The 17,734-nt window shown below is 41.9% G+C and overlaps 19 non-coding genes across 19 annotated transcripts; 12 read left to right on the top strand and 7 right to left on the bottom strand.

The window, feature by feature from the left end:
* Positions 1-310: 310 nt before the first annotated feature.
* trnak-uuu (transfer RNA lysine (anticodon UUU)) lies at positions 311-383 on the bottom strand. Its single transcript has one exon. It is a non-coding gene; the product is annotated as a tRNA-Lys (tRNA).
* Positions 384-549: 166 nt separating this feature from the next.
* On the top strand, positions 550-621 carry trnaw-cca (transfer RNA tryptophan (anticodon CCA)). The gene has a single exon. It is a non-coding gene; the product is annotated as a tRNA-Trp (tRNA).
* Positions 622-1,782: 1,161 nt separating this feature from the next.
* On the bottom strand, positions 1,783-1,855 carry trnak-uuu (transfer RNA lysine (anticodon UUU)). Its single transcript has one exon. It is a non-coding gene; the product is annotated as a tRNA-Lys (tRNA).
* A 166-nt stretch (positions 1,856-2,021) lies between these two features.
* On the top strand, positions 2,022-2,093 carry trnaw-cca (transfer RNA tryptophan (anticodon CCA)). The gene has a single exon. It is a non-coding gene; the product is annotated as a tRNA-Trp (tRNA).
* Positions 2,094-3,251: 1,158 nt separating this feature from the next.
* trnak-uuu (transfer RNA lysine (anticodon UUU)) lies at positions 3,252-3,324 on the bottom strand. The gene has a single exon. It is a non-coding gene; the product is annotated as a tRNA-Lys (tRNA).
* Positions 3,325-3,490: 166 nt separating this feature from the next.
* Positions 3,491-3,562, top strand: trnaw-cca (transfer RNA tryptophan (anticodon CCA)). The gene has a single exon. It is a non-coding gene; the product is annotated as a tRNA-Trp (tRNA).
* A 1,151-nt stretch (positions 3,563-4,713) lies between these two features.
* On the bottom strand, positions 4,714-4,786 carry trnak-uuu (transfer RNA lysine (anticodon UUU)). The gene has a single exon. It is a non-coding gene; the product is annotated as a tRNA-Lys (tRNA).
* Positions 4,787-4,952: 166 nt separating this feature from the next.
* Positions 4,953-5,024, top strand: trnaw-cca (transfer RNA tryptophan (anticodon CCA)). The gene has a single exon. It is a non-coding gene; the product is annotated as a tRNA-Trp (tRNA).
* Positions 5,025-6,185: 1,161 nt separating this feature from the next.
* Positions 6,186-6,258, bottom strand: trnak-uuu (transfer RNA lysine (anticodon UUU)). The gene has a single exon. It is a non-coding gene; the product is annotated as a tRNA-Lys (tRNA).
* A 166-nt stretch (positions 6,259-6,424) lies between these two features.
* trnaw-cca (transfer RNA tryptophan (anticodon CCA)) lies at positions 6,425-6,496 on the top strand. The gene has a single exon. It is a non-coding gene; the product is annotated as a tRNA-Trp (tRNA).
* A 1,158-nt stretch (positions 6,497-7,654) lies between these two features.
* On the bottom strand, positions 7,655-7,727 carry trnak-uuu (transfer RNA lysine (anticodon UUU)). The gene has a single exon. It is a non-coding gene; the product is annotated as a tRNA-Lys (tRNA).
* A 166-nt stretch (positions 7,728-7,893) lies between these two features.
* On the top strand, positions 7,894-7,965 carry trnaw-cca (transfer RNA tryptophan (anticodon CCA)). The gene has a single exon. It is a non-coding gene; the product is annotated as a tRNA-Trp (tRNA).
* A 1,151-nt stretch (positions 7,966-9,116) lies between these two features.
* Positions 9,117-9,189, bottom strand: trnak-uuu (transfer RNA lysine (anticodon UUU)). The gene has a single exon. It is a non-coding gene; the product is annotated as a tRNA-Lys (tRNA).
* A 166-nt stretch (positions 9,190-9,355) lies between these two features.
* trnaw-cca (transfer RNA tryptophan (anticodon CCA)) lies at positions 9,356-9,427 on the top strand. Its single transcript has one exon. It is a non-coding gene; the product is annotated as a tRNA-Trp (tRNA).
* Positions 9,428-10,826: 1,399 nt separating this feature from the next.
* Positions 10,827-10,898, top strand: trnaw-cca (transfer RNA tryptophan (anticodon CCA)). The gene has a single exon. It is a non-coding gene; the product is annotated as a tRNA-Trp (tRNA).
* Positions 10,899-12,297: 1,399 nt separating this feature from the next.
* trnaw-cca (transfer RNA tryptophan (anticodon CCA)) lies at positions 12,298-12,369 on the top strand. Its single transcript has one exon. It is a non-coding gene; the product is annotated as a tRNA-Trp (tRNA).
* A 1,399-nt stretch (positions 12,370-13,768) lies between these two features.
* trnaw-cca (transfer RNA tryptophan (anticodon CCA)) lies at positions 13,769-13,840 on the top strand. Its single transcript has one exon. It is a non-coding gene; the product is annotated as a tRNA-Trp (tRNA).
* Positions 13,841-15,239: 1,399 nt separating this feature from the next.
* Positions 15,240-15,311, top strand: trnaw-cca (transfer RNA tryptophan (anticodon CCA)). The gene has a single exon. It is a non-coding gene; the product is annotated as a tRNA-Trp (tRNA).
* A 1,399-nt stretch (positions 15,312-16,710) lies between these two features.
* On the top strand, positions 16,711-16,782 carry trnaw-cca (transfer RNA tryptophan (anticodon CCA)). The gene has a single exon. It is a non-coding gene; the product is annotated as a tRNA-Trp (tRNA).
* The last annotated feature ends 952 nt before the right edge of the window (positions 16,783-17,734 follow it).

The raw sequence follows: 17,734 nt of genomic DNA, 5'->3' as shown, positions 1-17,734 counted from the left end.
CAACGCGCCAACAAAACTGAGTTTTTGGGATATAAAGAGGGACTTTATTGAACAAAACAAAGATTTATTGTGTAGCTGAGACTCTTGTGACTGCAACCAGATGAAAATCTTCAAAGGTAAGTGATTAATTTGATGGCTATTTCTGACTTTCGTGACTCTATATGATTGGAAAATGTTTGTATGCTTTTGGAAGAAGGGCGCTGTCCTCAGATAATCGCATGGTATGCTTTCGCAGTAAAGCCATTTTTAAATCTGACCAAATGCAAGTATGGAAAGACTGCCTACTGAAGGAAGGTGAACATTAAAGCAGCGCCCGAACAGGGACTTGAACCCTGGACCCTCAGATTAAAAGTCTGATGCTCTACCGACTGAGCTATTCGGGCTCAGCATTTACTTATTTTCATACACCTAACCTGTCGGGCAGAGGCACGTGCTGACGAGGGGGCATTGTCAGATAATACATTTCCCAAGAGATCCAGGCCTCCATTCCAAATGATACAATCAACGAAATCTGAACTAGGCATCCCCTCCAAAGATGAATTTTGTCTAGACCTCGTGGCGCAAAGGTAGCGTGTCTGACTCCAGATCAGAAGGTTGCGTGTTCAAATCACGTCGTGGTCAGTGTTTTTATGTGTGCAATCTCTACCTTCTTTAAACAGCGAAGTCAATGAATCAACACAAGTACCAATGTGGCTTACAGTACAAACCTCGAACGAAAACAACCAAACCAATTCTGCTTTAGATGACAACTGTCTCTCATAAAAGCCTGGCACACTGCAAATTCCCAGATCAGATGATGCTGTGTGATTGATTGACAGGCTTAAATCAGTCTTCGAACACGGATTTTAACTTCTTATGGCTTAGGGGAAGTGATTCGACATCTGGATGAGAAGAGTGCCCAAAGTAAACTGCCTGTTACTCAGGCCCAGAATCTAGGATATGCATATAAATGGTAGATTTGGATAGAACACACTTTAAAGTTTCCAAAACCGTTCAAATGATGTCTGTGAGTATAACAGAACTGATATGGCAGGTGAAAATCTGAGGAAAATCCATCCGGGAAATGGGATTTATTTTGATGTGGGAAGTTTTCAATTGAATGCCTATTGAGTTTCTAATGGGTTAGGACCCAGATTGCAGTTCCTATGGCTTCCACTAGATGTCAACAGTCTTTAGACATTGTTTCAGGATTGTTTTCTGAAAAATGAAGAAGAATGAGACCTTCTGTCAGTGGACTGAGGAAGCATGCAGTGCTGGTTTGCGCACATGACCAAGTGCGTGCCCGTCGTTGTTTTTCCTTTCTATTGAATACGCTATTGTCCGGTTGAAATATTATCGAGTATTTAGACAATTGCCAACCTGAAGATTAATTATAAAAATCGTTTGACATGTTTCAACAAACTTTACCGGTACTGTTCGGACGTATTCGTCTGCGTGTTTTGACCGCCTTTGAGCCAGTGGATTACTGAACACAACGCGCCAACAAAACTGAGTTTTTGGGATATAAAGAGGGACTTTATTGAACAAAACAAACATTTATTGTGTAGCTGAGACTCTTGTGACTGCAACCAGATGAAAATCTTCAAAGGTAAGTGATTAATTTGATGGCTATTTCTGACTTTCGTGACTCTATATGATTGGAAAATGTTTGTATGCTTTTGGAAGAAGGGCGCTGTCCTCAGATAATCGCATGGTATGCTTTCGCAGTAAAGCCATTTTTAAATCTGACCAAATGCAAGTATGGAAAGACTGCCTACTGAAGGAAGGTGAACATTAAAGCAGCGCCCAAACAGGGACTTGAACCCTGGACCCTCAGATTAAAAGTCTGATGCTCTACCGACTGAGCTATTCGGGCTCGGCATTTACTTATTTTCATACACCTAACCTGTCGGGCAGAGGCACGTGCTGACGAGGGGGCATTGTCAGATAATACATTTCCCAAGAGATCCAGGCCTCCATTCCAAATGATACAATCAACGAAATCTGAACTAGGCATCCCCTCCAAAGATGCATTTTGTCTAGACCTCGTGGCGCAACGGTAGCGTGTCTGACTCCAGATCAGAAGGTTGCGTGTTCAAATCACGTCGTGGTCAGTGTTTTTATGTGTGCAATCTCTACCTTTAAACAGCGAAGTCAATGAATCAACACAAGTACCAATGTGGCTTACAGTACAAACCTCGAACGAAAACAACCAAACCAATTCTGCTTTAGATGACAACTGTCTCTCATAAAAGCCTGGCACACTGCAAATTCCCAGATCAGATGATGCTGTGTGATTGATTGACAGGCTTAAATCAGTCTTCGAACACGGATTTGAACTTCTTATGGCTTAGGGGAAGTGATTCGACATCTGGATGAGACGAGTGCCCAAAGTAAACTGCCTGTTACTCAGGCCCAGAATCTAGGATATGCATATAAATGGTAGATTTGGATAGAACACACTTTAAAGTTTCCAAAACCGTTCAAATGATGTCTGTGAGTATAACAGAACTGATATGGCAGGTGAAAATCTGAGGAAAATCCATCCGGGAAGTGGGATTTTTTTTGATGTGGGAAGTTTTCAATTGAATGCCTATTGAGTTTCTAATGGGTTAGGACCCAGATTGCAGTTCCTATGGCTTCCACTAGATGTCAACAGTCTTTAGACATTGTTTCAGGATTGTTTTCTGAAAAATGAAGAAGAATGAGACCTTCTGTCAGTGGACTGAGGAAGCATGCAGTGCTGGTTTGCGCACATGACCAAGTGCGTGCCCGTCGTTGTTTTTCCTTTCTATTGAATACGCTATTGTCCGGTTGAAATATTATCGAGTATTTAGACAATTGCCAACCTGAAGATTAATTATAAAAATCGTTTGACATGTTTCAACAAACTTTACCGGTACTGTTCGGACGTATTCGTCTGCGTGTTTTGACCGCCTTTGAGCCAGTGGATTACTGAACACAACGCGCCAACAAAACGGAGTTTTTGGGATATAAAGAGGGACTTTATTGAACAAAACAAAGATTTATTGTGTAGCTGAGACTCTTGTGACTGCAACCAGATGAAAATCTTCAAAGGTAAGTGATTAATTTGATGGCTATTTCTGACTTTCGTGACTCTATATGATTGGAAAATGTTTGTATGCTTTTGGAAGAGGGGCGCTGTCCTCAGATAATCGCATGGTATGCTTTCGCAGTAAAGCCATTTTTAAATCTGACCAAATGCAAGTATGGAAAGACTGCCTACTGAAGGAAGGTGACCATTAAAGCAGCGCCCGAACAGGGACTTGAACCCTGGACCCTCAGATTAAAAGTCTGATGCTCTACCGACTGAGCTATTCGGGCTCAGCATTTACTTATTTTCATACACCTAACCTGTCGGGCAGAGGCACGTGCTGACGAGGGGGCATTGTCAGATAATACATTTCCCAAGAGATCCAGGCCTCCATTCCAAATGATACAATCAACGAAATCTGAACTAGGCATTTCCTCCAAAGATGCGTTTTGTCTAGACCTCGTGGCGCAACGGTAGCGTGTCTGACTCCAGATCAGAAGGTTGCGTGTTCAAATCACGTCGTGGTCAGTGTTTTTATGAGTGCAATCTCTACCTTCTTTAAACAGCGAAGTCAATGAATCAACACAAGTACCAATGTGGCTTACAGTACAAACCTTGAACGAAAACAACCAAACCAATTCTGCTTTAGATGACAATTGTCTCTCATAAAAGCCTGGCACACTGCAAATTCCCAGATCAGATGATGCTGTGTGATTGATTGACAGGCTTAAATCAGTCTTCGAACACGGATTTGAACTTCTTATGGCTTAGGGGAAGTGATTCGACATCTGGATGAGAAGAGTGCCCAAAGTAAACTGCCTGTTACTCAGGCCCAGAATCTAGGATATGCATATAAATGGTAGATTTGGATAGAACACACTTTAAAGTTTCCAAAACCGTTCAAATGATGTCTGTGAGTATAACAGAACTGATATGGCAGGTGAAAATCTGAGGAAAATCCATCCGGGAAATGGGATTTCTTTTGATGTGGGAAGTTTTCAATTGAATGCCTATTGAGTTTCTAATGGGTTAGGACCCAGATTGCAGTTCCTATGGCTTCCACTAGATGTCAACAGTCTTTAGACATTGTTTCAGGATTGTTTTCTGAAAAATGAAGAAGAATGAGACCTTCTGTCAGTGGACTGAGGAAGCATGCAGTGCTGGTTTGCGCACATGACCAAGTGCGTGCCCGTCGTTGTTTTTCCTTTCTATTGAATACGCTATTGTCCGGTTGAAATATTATCGAGTATTTAGACAATTGCCAACCTGAAGATTAATTATAAAAATCGTTTGACATGTTTCAACAAACTTTACCGGTACTGTTCGGACGTATTCGTCTGCGTGTTTTGACCGCCTTTGAGCCAGTGGATTACTGAACACAACGCGCCAACAAAACTGAGTTTTTGGGATATAAAGAGGGACTTTATTGAACAAAACAAACATTTATTGTGTAGCTGAGACTCTTGTGACTGCAACCAGATGAAAATCTTCAAAGGTAAGTGATTAATTTGATGGCTATTTCTGACTTTCGTGACTCTATATGATTGGAAAATGTTTGTATGCGGGGCGCTGTCCTCAGATAATCGCATGGTATGCTTTCGCAGTAAAGCCATTTTTAAATCTGACCAAATGCAAGTATGGAAAGACTGCCTACTGAAGGAAGGTGAACATTAAAGCAGCGCCCGAACAGGGACTTGAACCCTGGACCCTCAGTTTAAAAGTCTGATGCTCTACCGACTGAGCTATTCGGGCTCTGCATTTACTTATTTTCATACACCTAACCTGTCGGGCAGAGGCACGTGCTGACGAGGGGGCATTGTCAGATGATACATTTCCCAAGAGATCCAGGCCTCCATTCCAAATGATACAATCAACGAAATCTGAACTAGGCATCCCCTCCAAAGATGCGCTTTGTCTAGACCTCGTGGCGCAACGGTAGCGTGTCTGACTCCAGATCAGAAGGTTGCGTGTTCAAATCACGTCGTGGTCAGTGTTTTTATGTGTGCAATCTCTACCTTCTTTAAACAGCGAAGTCAATGAATCAACACAAGTACCAATGTGGCTTACAGTACAAACCTCGAACGAAAACAACCAAACCAATTCTGCTTTAGATGACAACTGTCTCTCATAAAAGCCTGGCACACTGCAAATTCCCAGATCAGATGATGCTGTGTGATTGATTGACAGGCTTAAATCAGTCTTCGAACACGGATTTTAACTTCTTATGGCTTAGGGGAAGTGATTCGACATCTGGATGAGAAGAGTGCCCAAAGTAAACTGCCTGTTACTCAGGCCCAGAATCTAGGATATGCATATAAATGGTAGATTTGGATAGAACACACTTTAAAGTTTCCAAAACCGTTCAAATGATGTCTGTGAGTATAACAGAACTGATATGGCAGGTGAAAATCTGAGGAAAATCCATCCGGGAAATGGGATTTATTTTGATGTGGGAAGTTTTCAATTGAATGCCTATTGAGTTTCTAATGGGTTAGGACCCAGATTGCAGTTCCTATGGCTTCCACTAGATGTCAACAGTCTTTAGACATTGTTTCAGGATTGTTTTCTGAAAAATGAAGAAGAATGAGACCTTCTGTCAGTGGACTGAGGAAGCATGCAGTGCTGGTTTGCGCACATGACCAAGTGCGTGCCCGTCGTTGTTTTTCCTTTCTATTGAATACGCTATTGTCCGGTTGAAATATTATCGAGTATTTAGACAATTGCCAACCTGAAGATTAATTATAAAAATCGTTTGACATGTTTCAACAAACTTTACCGGTACTGTTCGGACGTATTCGTCTGCGTGTTTTGACCGCCTTTGAGCCAGTGGATTACTGAACACAACGCGCCAACAAAACTGAGTTTTTGGGATATAAAGAGGGACTTTATTGAACAAAACAAACATTTATTGTGTAGCTGAGACTCTTGTGACTGCAACCAGATGAAAATCTTCAAAGGTAAGTGATTAATTTGATGGCTATTTCTGACTTTCGTGACTCTATATGATTGGAAAATGTTTGTATGCTTTTGGAAGAAGGGCGCTGTCCTCAGATAATCGCATGGTATGCTTTCGCAGTAAAGCCATTTTTAAATCTGACCAAATGCAAGTATGGAAAGACTGCCTACTGAAGGAAGGTGAACATTAAAGCAGCGCCCAAACAGGGACTTGAACCCTGGACCCTCAGATTAAAAGTCTGATGCTCTACCGACTGAGCTATTCGGGCTCAGCATTTACTTATTTTCATACACCTAACCTGTCGGGCAGAGGCACGTGCTGACGAGGGGGCATTGTCAGATAATACATTTCCCAAGAGATCCAGGCCTCCATTCCAAATGATACAATCAACGAAATCTGAACTAGGCATCCCCTCCAAAGATGCATTTTGTCTAGACCTCGTGGCGCAACGGTAGCGTGTCTGACTCCAGATCAGAAGGTTGCGTGTTCAAATCACGTCGTGGTCAGTGTTTTTATGTGTGCAATCTCTACCTTTAAACAGCGAAGTCAATGAATCAACACAAGTACCAATGTGGCTTACAGTACAAACCTCGAACGAAAACAACCAAACCAATTCTGCTTTAGATGACAACTGTCTCTCATAAAAGCCTGGCACACTGCAAATTCCCAGATCAGATGATGCTGTGTGATTGATTGACAGGCTTAAATCAGTCTTCGAACACGGATTTGAACTTCTTATGGCTTAGGGGAAGTGATTCGACATCTGGATGAGACGAGTGCCCAAAGTAAACTGCCTGTTACTCAGGCCCAGAATCTAGGATATGCATATAAATGGTAGATTTGGATAGAACACACTTTAAAGTTTCCAAAACCGTTCAAATGATGTCTGTGAGTATAACAGAACTGATATGGCAGGTGAAAATCTGAGGAAAATCCATCCGGGAAGTGGGATTTTTTTTGATGTGGGAAGTTTTCAATTGAATGCCTATTGAGTTTCTAATGGGTTAGGACCCAGATTGCAGTTCCTATGGCTTCCACTAGATGTCAACAGTCTTTAGACATTGTTTCAGGATTGTTTTCTGAAAAATGAAGAAGAATGAGACCTTCTGTCAGTGGACTGAGGAAGCATGCAGTGCTGGTTTGCGCACATGACCAAGTGCGTGCCCGTCGTTGTTTTTCCTTTCTATTGAATACGCTATTGTCCGGTTGAAATATTATCGAGTATTTAGACAATTGCCAACCTGAAGATTAATTATAAAAATCGTTTGACATGTTTCAACAAACTTTACCGGTACTGTTCGGACGTATTCGTCTGCGTGTTTTGACCGCCTTTGAGCCAGTGGATTACTGAACACAACGCGCCAACAAAACGGAGTTTTTGGGATATAAAGAGGGACTTTATTGAACAAAACAAAGATTTATTGTGTAGCTGAGACTCTTGTGACTGCAACCAGATGAAAATCTTCAAAGGTAAGTGATTAATTTGATGGCTATTTCTGACTTTCGTGACTCTATATGATTGGAAAATGTTTGTATGCTTTTGGAAGAGGGGCGCTGTCCTCAGATAATCGCATGGTATGCTTTCGCAGTAAAGCCATTTTTAAATCTGACCAAATGCAAGTATGGAAAGACTGCCTACTGAAGGAAGGTGACCATTAAAGCAGCGCCCGAACAGGGACTTGAACCCTGGACCCTCAGATTAAAAGTCTGATGCTCTACCGACTGAGCTATTCGGGCTCAGCATTTACTTATTTTCATACACCTAACCTGTCGGGCAGAGGCACGTGCTGACGAGGGGGCATTGTCAGATAATACATTTCCCAAGAGATCCAGGCCTCCATTCCAAATGATACAATCAACGAAATCTGAACTAGGCATTTCCTCCAAAGATGCGTTTTGTCTAGACCTCGTGGCGCAACGGTAGCGTGTCTGACTCCAGAGCAGAAGGTTGCGTGTTCAAATCACGTCGTGGTCAGTGTTTTTATGAGTGCAATCTCTACCTTCTTTAAACAGCGAAGTCAATGAATCAACACAAGTACCAATGTGGCTTACAGTACAAACCTTGAACGAAAACAACCAAACCAATTCTGCTTTAGATGACAATTGTCTCTCATAAAAGCCTGGCACACTGCAAATTCCCAGATCAGATGATGCTGTGTGATTGATTGACAGGCTTAAATCAGTCTTCGAACACGGATTTGAACTTCTTATGGCTTAGGGGAAGTGATTCGACATCTGGATGAGAAGAGTGCCCAAAGTAAACTGCCTGTTACTCAGGCCCAGAATCTAGGATATGCATATAAATGGTAGATTTGGATAGAACACACTTTAAAGTTTCCAAAACCGTTCAAATGATGTCTGTGAGTATAACAGAACTGATATGGCAGGTGAAAATCTGAGGAAAATCCATCCGGGAAATGGGATTTCTTTTGATGTGGGAAGTTTTCAATTGAATGCCTATTGAGTTTCTAATGGGTTAGGACCCAGATTGCAGTTCCTATGGCTTCCACTAGATGTCAACAGTCTTTAGACATTGTTTCAGGATTGTTTTCTGAAAAATGAAGAAGAATGAGACCTTCTGTCAGTGGACTGAGGAAGCATGCAGTGCTGGTTTGCGCACATGACCAAGTGCGTGCCCGTCGTTGTTTTTCCTTTCTATTGAATACGCTATTGTCCGGTTGAAATATTATCGAGTATTTAGACAATTGCCAACCTGAAGATTAATTATAAAAATCGTTTGACATGTTTCAACAAACTTTACCGGTACTGTTCGGACGTATTCGTCTGCGTGTTTTGACCGCCTTTGAGCCAGTGGATTACTGAACACAACGCGCCAACAAAACTGAGTTTTTGGGATATAAAGAGGGACTTTATTGAACAAAACAAACATTTATTGTGTAGCTGAGACTCTTGTGACTGCAACCAGATGAAAATCTTCAAAGGTAAGTGATTAATTTGATGGCTATTTCTGACTTTCGTGACTCTATATGATTGGAAAATGTTTGTATGCGGGGCGCTGTCCTCAGATAATCGCATGGTATGCTTTCGCAGTAAAGCCATTTTTAAATCTGACCAAATGCAAGTATGGAAAGACTGCCTACTGAAGGAAGGTGAACATTAAAGCAGCGCCCGAACAGGGACTTGAACCCTGGACCCTCAGTTTAAAAGTCTGATGCTCTACCGACTGAGCTATTCGGGCTCTGCATTTACTTATTTTCATACACCTAACCTGTCGGGCAGAGGCACGTGCTGACGAGGGGGCATTGTCAGATGATACATTTCCCAAGAGATCCAGGCCTCCATTCCAAATGATACAATCAACGAAATCTGAACTAGGCATCCCCTCCAAAGATGCGCTTTGTCTAGACCTCGTGGCGCAACGGTAGCGTGTCTGACTCCAGATCAGAAGGTTGCGTGTTCAAATCACGTCGTGGTCAGTGTTTTTATGTGTGCAATCTCTACCTTCTTTAAACAGCGAAGTCAATGAATCAACACAAGTACCAATGTGGCTTACAGTACAAACCTCGAACGAAAACAACCAAACCAATTCTGCTTTAGATGACAACTGTCTCTCATAAAAGCCTGGCACACTGCAAATTCCCAGATCAGATGATGCTGTGTGATTGATTGACAGGCTTAAATCAGTCTTCGAACACGGATTTTAACTTCTTATGGCTTAGGGGAAGTGATTCGACATCTGGATGAGAAGAGTGCCCAAAGTAAACTGCCTGTTACTCAGGCCCAGAATCTAGGATATGCATATAAATGGTAGATTTGGATAGAACACACTTTAAAGTTTCCAAAACCGTTCAAATGATGTCTGTGAGTATAACAGAACTGATATGGCAGGTGAAAATCTGAGGAAAATCCATCCGGGAAGTGGGATTTCTTTTGATGTGGGAAGTTTTCAATTGAATGCCTATTGAGTTTCTAATGGGTTAGGACCCAGATTGCAGTTCCTATGGCTTCCACTAGATGTCAACAGTCTTTAGACATTGTTTCAGGATTGTTTTCTGAAAAATGAAGAAGAATGAGACCTTCTGTCAGTGGACTGAGGAAGCATGCAGTGCTGGTTTGCGCACATGACCAAGTGCGTGCCCGTCGTTGTTTTTCCTTTCTATTGAATACGCTATTGTCCGGTTGAAATATTATCGAGTATTTAGACAATTGCCAACCTGAAGATTAATTATAAAAATCGTTTGACATGTTTCAACAAACTTTACCGGTACTGTTCGGACGTATTCGTCTGCGTGTTTTGACCGCCTTTGAGCCAGTGGATTACTGAACACAACGCGCCAACAAAACTGAGTTTTTGGGATATAAAGAGGGACTTTATTGAACAAAACAAACATTTATTGTGTAGCTGAGACTCTTGTGACTGCAACCAGATGAAAATCTTCAAAGGTAAGTGATTAATTTGATGGCTATTTCTGACTTTCGTGACTCTATATGATTGGAAAATGTTTGTATGCTTTTGGAAGAGGGGCGCTGTCCTCAGATAATCGCATGGTATGCTTTCGCAGTAAAGCCATTTTTAAATCTGACCAAATGCAAGTATGGAAAGACTGCCTACTGAAGGAAGGTGAACATTAAAGCAGAACCGAACAGGGACTTGAACCCTGGACCCTCAGTTTAAAAGTCTGATGCTCTACCGACTGAGCTATTCGGGCTCTGCATTTACTTATTTTCATACACCTAACCTGTCGGGCAGAGGCACGTGCTGACGAGGGGGCATTGTCAGATGATACATTTCCCAAGAGATCCAGGCCTCCATTCCAAATGATACAATCAACGAAATCTGAACTAGGCATCCCCTCCAAAGATGCGCTTTGTCTAGACCTCGTGGCGCAACGGTAGCGTGTCTGACTCCAGATCAGAAGGTTGCGTGTTCAAATCACGTCGTGGTCAGTGTTTTTATGTGTGCAATCTCTACCTTCTTTAAACAGCGAAGTCAATGAATCAACACAAGTACCAATGTGGCTTACAGTACAAACCTCGAACGAAAACAACCAAACCAATTCTGCTTTAGATGACAACTGTCTCTCATAAAAGCCTGGCACACTGCAAATTCCCAGATCAGATGATGCTGTGTGATTGATTGACAGGCTTAAATCAGTCTTCGAACACGGATTTTAACTTCTTATGGCTTAGGGGAAGTGATTCGACATCTGGATGAGAAGAGTGCCCAAAGTAAACTGCCTGTTACTCAGGCCCAGAATCTAGGATATGCATATAAATGGTAGATTTGGATAGAACACACTTTAAAGTTTCCAAAACCGTTCAAATGATGTCTGTGAGTATAACAGAACTGATATGGCAGGTGAAAATCTGAGGAAAATCCATCCGGGAAGTGGGATTTCTTTTGATGTGGGAAGTTTTCAATTGAATGCCTATTGAGTTTCTAATGGGTTAGGACCCAGATTGCAGTTCCTATGGCTTCCACTAGATGTCAACAGTCTTTAGACATTGTTTCAGGATTGTTTTCTGAAAAATGAAGAAGAATGAGACCTTCTGTCAGTGGACTGAGGAAGCATGCAGTGCTGGTTTGCGCACATGACCAAGTGCGTGCCCGTCGTTGTTTTTCCTTTCTATTGAATACGCTATTGTCCGGTTGAAATATTATCGAGTATTTAGACAATTGCCAACCTGAAGATTAATTATAAAAATCGTTTGACATGTTTCAACAAACTTTACCGGTACTGTTCGGACGTATTCGTCTGCGTGTTTTGACCGCCTTTGAGCCAGTGGATTACTGAACACAACGCGCCAACAAAACTGAGTTTTTGGGATATAAAGAGGGACTTTATTGAACAAAACAAACATTTATTGTGTAGCTGAGACTCTTGTGACTGCAACCAGATGAAAATCTTCAAAGGTAAGTGATTAATTTGATGGCTATTTCTGACTTTCGTGACTCTATATGATTGGAAAATGTTTGTATGCTTTTGGAAGAGGGGCGCTGTCCTCAGATAATCGCATGGTATGCTTTCGCAGTAAAGCCATTTTTAAATCTGACCAAATGCAAGTATGGAAAGACTGCCTACTGAAGGAAGGTGAACATTAAAGCAGAACCGAACAGGGACTTGAACCCTGGACCCTCAGTTTAAAAGTCTGATGCTCTACCGACTGAGCTATTCGGGCTCTGCATTTACTTCTTTTCATACACCTAACCTGTCGGGCAGAGGCACGTGCTGACGAGGGGGCATTGTCAGATGATACATTTCCCAAGAGATCCAGGCCTCCATTCCAAATGATACAATCAACGAAATCTGAACTAGGCATCCCCTCCAAAGATGCGCTTTGTCTAGACCTCGTGGCGCAACGGTAGCGTGTCTGACTCCAGATCAGAAGGTTGCGTGTTCAAATCACGTCGTGGTCAGTGTTTTTAGGTGTGCAATCTCTACCTTCTTTAAACAGCGAAGTCAATGAATCAACACAAGTACCAATGTGGCTTACAGTACAAACCTCGAACGAAAACAACCAAACCAATTCTGCTTTAGATGACAACTGTCTCTCATAAAAGCCTGGCACACTGCAAATTCCCAGATCAGATGATGCTGTGTGATTGATTGACAGGCTTAAATCAGTCTTCGAACACGGATTTTAACTTCTTATGGCTTAGGGGAAGTGATTCGACATCTGGATGAGAAGAGTGCCCAAAGTAAACTGCCTGTTACTCAGGCCCAGAATCTAGGATATGCATATAAATGGTAGATTTGGATAGAACACACTTTAAAGTTTCCAAAACCGTTCAAATGATGTCTGTGAGTATAACAGAACTGATATGGCAGGTGAAAATCTGAGGAAAATCCATCCGGGAAGTGGGATTTCTTTTGATGTGGGAAGTTTTCAATTGAATGCCTATTGAGTTTCTAATGTGTTAGGACCCAGATTGCAGTTCCTATGGCTTCCACTAGATGTCAACAGTCTTTAGACATTGTTTCAGGATTGTTTTCTGAAAAATGAAGAAGAATGAGACCTTCTGTCAGTGGACTGAGGAAGCATGCAGTGCTGGTTTGCGCACATGACCAAGTGCGTGCCCGTCGTTGTTTTTCCTTTCTATTGAATACGCTATTGTCCGGTTGAAATATTATCGAGTATTTAGACAATTGCCAACCTGAAGATTAATTATAAAAATCGTTTGACATGTTTCAACAAACTTTACCGGTACTGTTCGGACGTATTCGTCTGCGTGTTTTGACCGCCTTTGAGCCAGTGGATTACTGAACACAACGCGCCAACAAAACTGAGTTTTTGGGATATAAAGAGGGACTTTATTGAACAAAACAAAGATTTATTGTGTAGCTGAGACTCTTGTGACTGCAACCAGATGAAAATCTTCAAAGGTAAGTGATTAATTTGATGGCTATTTCTGACTTTCGTGACTATATATGATTGGAAAATGTTTGTATGCTTTTGGAAGAGGGGCGCTGTCCTCAGATAATCGCATGGTATGCTTTCGCAGTAAAGCCATTTTTAAATCTGACCAAATGCAAGTATGGAAAGACTGCCTACTGAAGGAAGGTGAACATTAAAGCAGAACCGAACAGGGACTTGAACCCTGGACCCTCAGTTTAAAAGTCTGATGCTCTACCGACTGAGCTATTCGGGCTCTGCATTTACTTATTTTCATACACCTAACCTGTCGGGCAGAGGCACGTGCTGACGAGGGGGCATTGTCAGATGATACATTTCCCAAGAGATCCAGGCCTCCATTCCAAATGATACAATCAACGAAATCTGAACTAGGCATCCCCTCCAAAGATGCTCTTTGTCTAGACCTCGTGGCGCAACGGTAGCGTGTCTGACTCCAGATCAGAAGTTTGCGTGTTCAAATCACGTCGTGGTCAGTGTTTTTATGTGTGCAATCTCTACCTTCTTTAAACAGTGAAGTCAATGAATCAACACAAGTACCAATGTGGCTTACAGTACAAACCTCGAACGAAAACAACCAAACCAATTCTGCTTTAGATGACAATTGTCTCTCATAAAAGCCTGGCACACTGCAAATTCCCAGATCAGATGATGCTGTGTGATTGATTGACAGGCTTAAATCAGTCTTCGAACACGGATTTGAACTTCTTATGGCTTAGGGGAAGTGATTCGACATCTGGATGAGACGAGTTCCCAAAGTAAACTGCCTGTTACTCAGGCCCAGAATCTAGGATATGCATATAAATGGTAGATTTGGATAGAACACACTTTAAAGTTTCCAAAACCGTTCAAATGATGTCTGTGAGTATAACAGAACTGATATGGCAGGTGAAAATCTGAGGAAAATCCATCCGGGAAGTGGGATTTTTTTTGATGTGGGAAGTTTTCAATTGAATGCCTATTGAGTTTCTAATGGGTTAGGACCCAGATTGCAGTTCCTATGGCTTCCACTAGATGTCAACAGTCTTTAGACATTGTTTCAGGATTGTTTTCTGAAAAATGAAGAAGAATGAGACCTTCTGTCAGTGGACTGAGGAAGCATGCAGTGCTGGTTTGCGCACATGACCAAGTGCGTGCCCGTCGTTGTTTTTCCTTTCTATTGAATACGCTATTGTCCGGTTGAAATATTATCGAGTAATTAGACAATTGCCAACCTGAAGATTAATTATAAAAATCGTTTGACATGTTTCAACAAACTTTACCGGTACTGTTCGGACGTATTCGTCTGCGTGTTTTGACCGCCTTTGAGCCAGTGGATTACTGAACACAACGCGCCAACAAAACTGAGTTTTTGGGATATAAAGAGGGACTTTATTGAACAAAACAAAGATTTATTGTGTAGCTGAGACTCTTGTGACTGCAACCAGATGAAAATCTTCAAAGGTAAGTGATTAATTTGATGGCTATTTCTGACTTTCGTGACTCTATATGATTGGAAAATGTTTGTATGCTTTTGGAAGAGGGGCGCTGTCCTCAGATAATCGCATGGTATGCTTTCGCAGTAAAGCCATTTTTAAATCTGACCAAATGCAAGTATGGAAAGACTGCCTACTGAAGGAAGGTGAACATTAAAGCAGAACCGAACAGGGACTTGAACCCTGGACCCTCAGTTTAAAAGTCTGATGCTCTACCGACTGAGCTATTCGGGCTCTGCATTTACTTATTTTCATACACCTAACCTGTCGGGCAGAGGCACGTGCTGACGAGGGGGCATTGTCAGATGATACATTTCCCAAGAGATCCAGGCCTCCATTCCAAATGATACAATCAACGAAATCTGAACTAGGCATCCCCTCCAAAGATGCGCTTTGTCTAGACCTCGTGGCGCAACGGTAGCGTGTCTGACTCCAGATCAGAAGGTTGCGTGTTCAAATCACGTCGTGGTCAGTGTTTTTATGTGTGCAATCTCTACCTTCTTTAAACAGCGAAGTCAATGAATCAACACAAGTACCAATGTGGCTTACAGTACAAACCTCGAACGAAAACAACCAAACCAATTCTGCTTTAGATGACAACTGTCTCTCATAAAAGCCTGGCACACTGCAAATTCCCAGATCAGATGATGCTGTGTGATTGATTGACAGGCTTAAATCAGTCTTCGAACACGGATTTTAACTTCTTATGGCTTAGGGGAAGTGATTCGACATCTGGATGAGAAGAGTGCCCAAAGTAAACTGCCTGTTACTCAGGCCCAGAATCTAGGATATGCATATAAATGGTAGATTTGGATAGAACACACTTTAAAGTTTCCAAAACCGTTCAAATGATGTCTGTGAGTATAACAGAACTGATATGGCAGGTGAAAATCTGAGGAAAATCCATCCGGGAAGTGGGATTTCTTTTGATGTGGGAAGTTTTCAATTGAATGCCTATTGAGTTTCTAATGGGTTAGGACCCAGATTGCAGTTCCTATGGCTTCCACTAGATGTCAACAGTCTTTAGACATTGTTTCAGGATTGTTTTCTGAAAAATGAAGAAGAATGAGACCTTCTGTCAGTGGACTGAGGAAGCATGCAGTGCTGGTTTGCGCACATGACCAAGTGCGTGCCCGTCGTTGTTTTTCCTTTCTATTGAATACGCTATTGTCCGGTTGAAATATTATCGAGTATTTAGACAATTGCCAACCTGAAGATTAATTATAAAAATCGTTTGACATGTTTCAACAAACTTTACCGGTACTGTTCGGACGTATTCGTCTGCGTGTTTTGACCGCCTTTGAGCCAGTGGATTACTGAACACAACGCGCCAACAAAACTGAGTTTTTGGGATATAAAGAGGGACTTTATTGAACAAAACAAACATTTATTGTGTAGCTGAGACTCTTGTGACTGCAACCAGATGAAAATCTTCAAAGGTAAGTGATTAATTTGATGGCTATTTCTGACTTTCGTGACTCTATATGATTGGAAAATGTTTGTATGCTTTTGGAAGAGGGGCGCTGTCCTCAGATAATCGCATGGTATGCTTTCGCAGTAAAGCCATTTTTAAATCTGACCAAATGCAAGTATGGAAAGACTGCCTACTGAAGGAAGGTGAACATTAAAGCAGAACCGAACAGGGACTTGAACCCTGGACCCTCAGTTTAAAAGTCTGATGCTCTACCGACTGAGCTATTCGGGCTCTGCATTTACTTCTTTTCATACACCTAACCTGTCGGGCAGAGGCACGTGCTGACGAGGGGGCATTGTCAGATGATACATTTCCCAAGAGATCCAGGCCTCCATTCCAAATGATACAATCAACGAAATCTGAACTAGGCATCCCCTCCAAAGATGCTCTTTGTCTAGACCTCGTGGCGCAACGGTAGCGTGTCTGACTCCAGATCAGAAGGTTGCGTGTTCAAATCACGTCGTGGTCAGTGTTTTTATGTGTGCAATCTCTACCTTCTTTAAAACAGTGAAGTCAATGAATCAACACAAGTACCAATGTGGCTTACAGTACAAACCTCGAACGAAAACAACCAAACCAATTCTGCTTTAGATGACAATTGTCTCTCATAAAAGCCTGGCACACTGCAAATTCCCAGATCAGATGATGCTGTGTGATTGATTGACAGGCTTAAATCAGTCTTCGAACACGGATTTGAACTTCTTATGGCTTAGGGGAAGTGATTCGACATCTGGATGAGACGAGTTCCCAAAGTAAACTGCCTGTTACTCAGGCCCAGAATCTAGGATATGCATATAAATGGTAGATTTGGATAGAACACACTTTAAAGTTTCCAAAACCGTTCAAATGATGTCTGTGAGTATAACAGAACTGATATGGCAGGTGAAAATCTGAGGAAAATCCATCCGGGAAGTGGGATTTTTTTTGATGTGGGAAGTTTTCAATTGAATGCCTATTGAGTTTCTAATGGGTTAGGACCCAGATTGCAGTTCCTATGGCTTCCACTAGATGTCAACAGTCTTTAGACATTGTTTCAGGATTGTTTTCTGAAAAATTAAGAAGAATGAGACCTTCTGTCAGTGGACTGAGGAAGCATGCAGTGCTGGTTTGCGCACATGACCAAGTGCGTGCCCGTCGTTGTTTTTCCTTTCTATTGAATACGCTATTGTCCGGTTGAAATATTATCGAGTAATTAGACAATTGCCAACCTGAAGATTAATTATAAAAATCGTTTGACATGTTTCAACAAACTTTACCGGTACTGTTCGGACGTATTCGTCTGCGTGTTTTGACCGCCTTTGAGCCAGTGGATTACTGAACACAACGCGCCAACAAAACTGAGTTTTTGGGATATAAAGAGGGACTTTATTGAACAAAACAAAGATTTATTGTGTAGCTGAGACTCTTGTGACTGCAACCAG

This window comes from Salmo salar, chromosome 03 (assembly GCF_965601325.2).
Source record: "Salmo salar chromosome 03, fSalSal1, whole genome shotgun sequence".
NCBI classification, from domain to species: domain Eukaryota; kingdom Metazoa; phylum Chordata; class Actinopteri; order Salmoniformes; family Salmonidae; genus Salmo; species Salmo salar.
The sequence above is the reverse complement of the archived record's forward strand: the minus strand, read 5'-3'. Positions and strand labels throughout refer to the sequence as shown.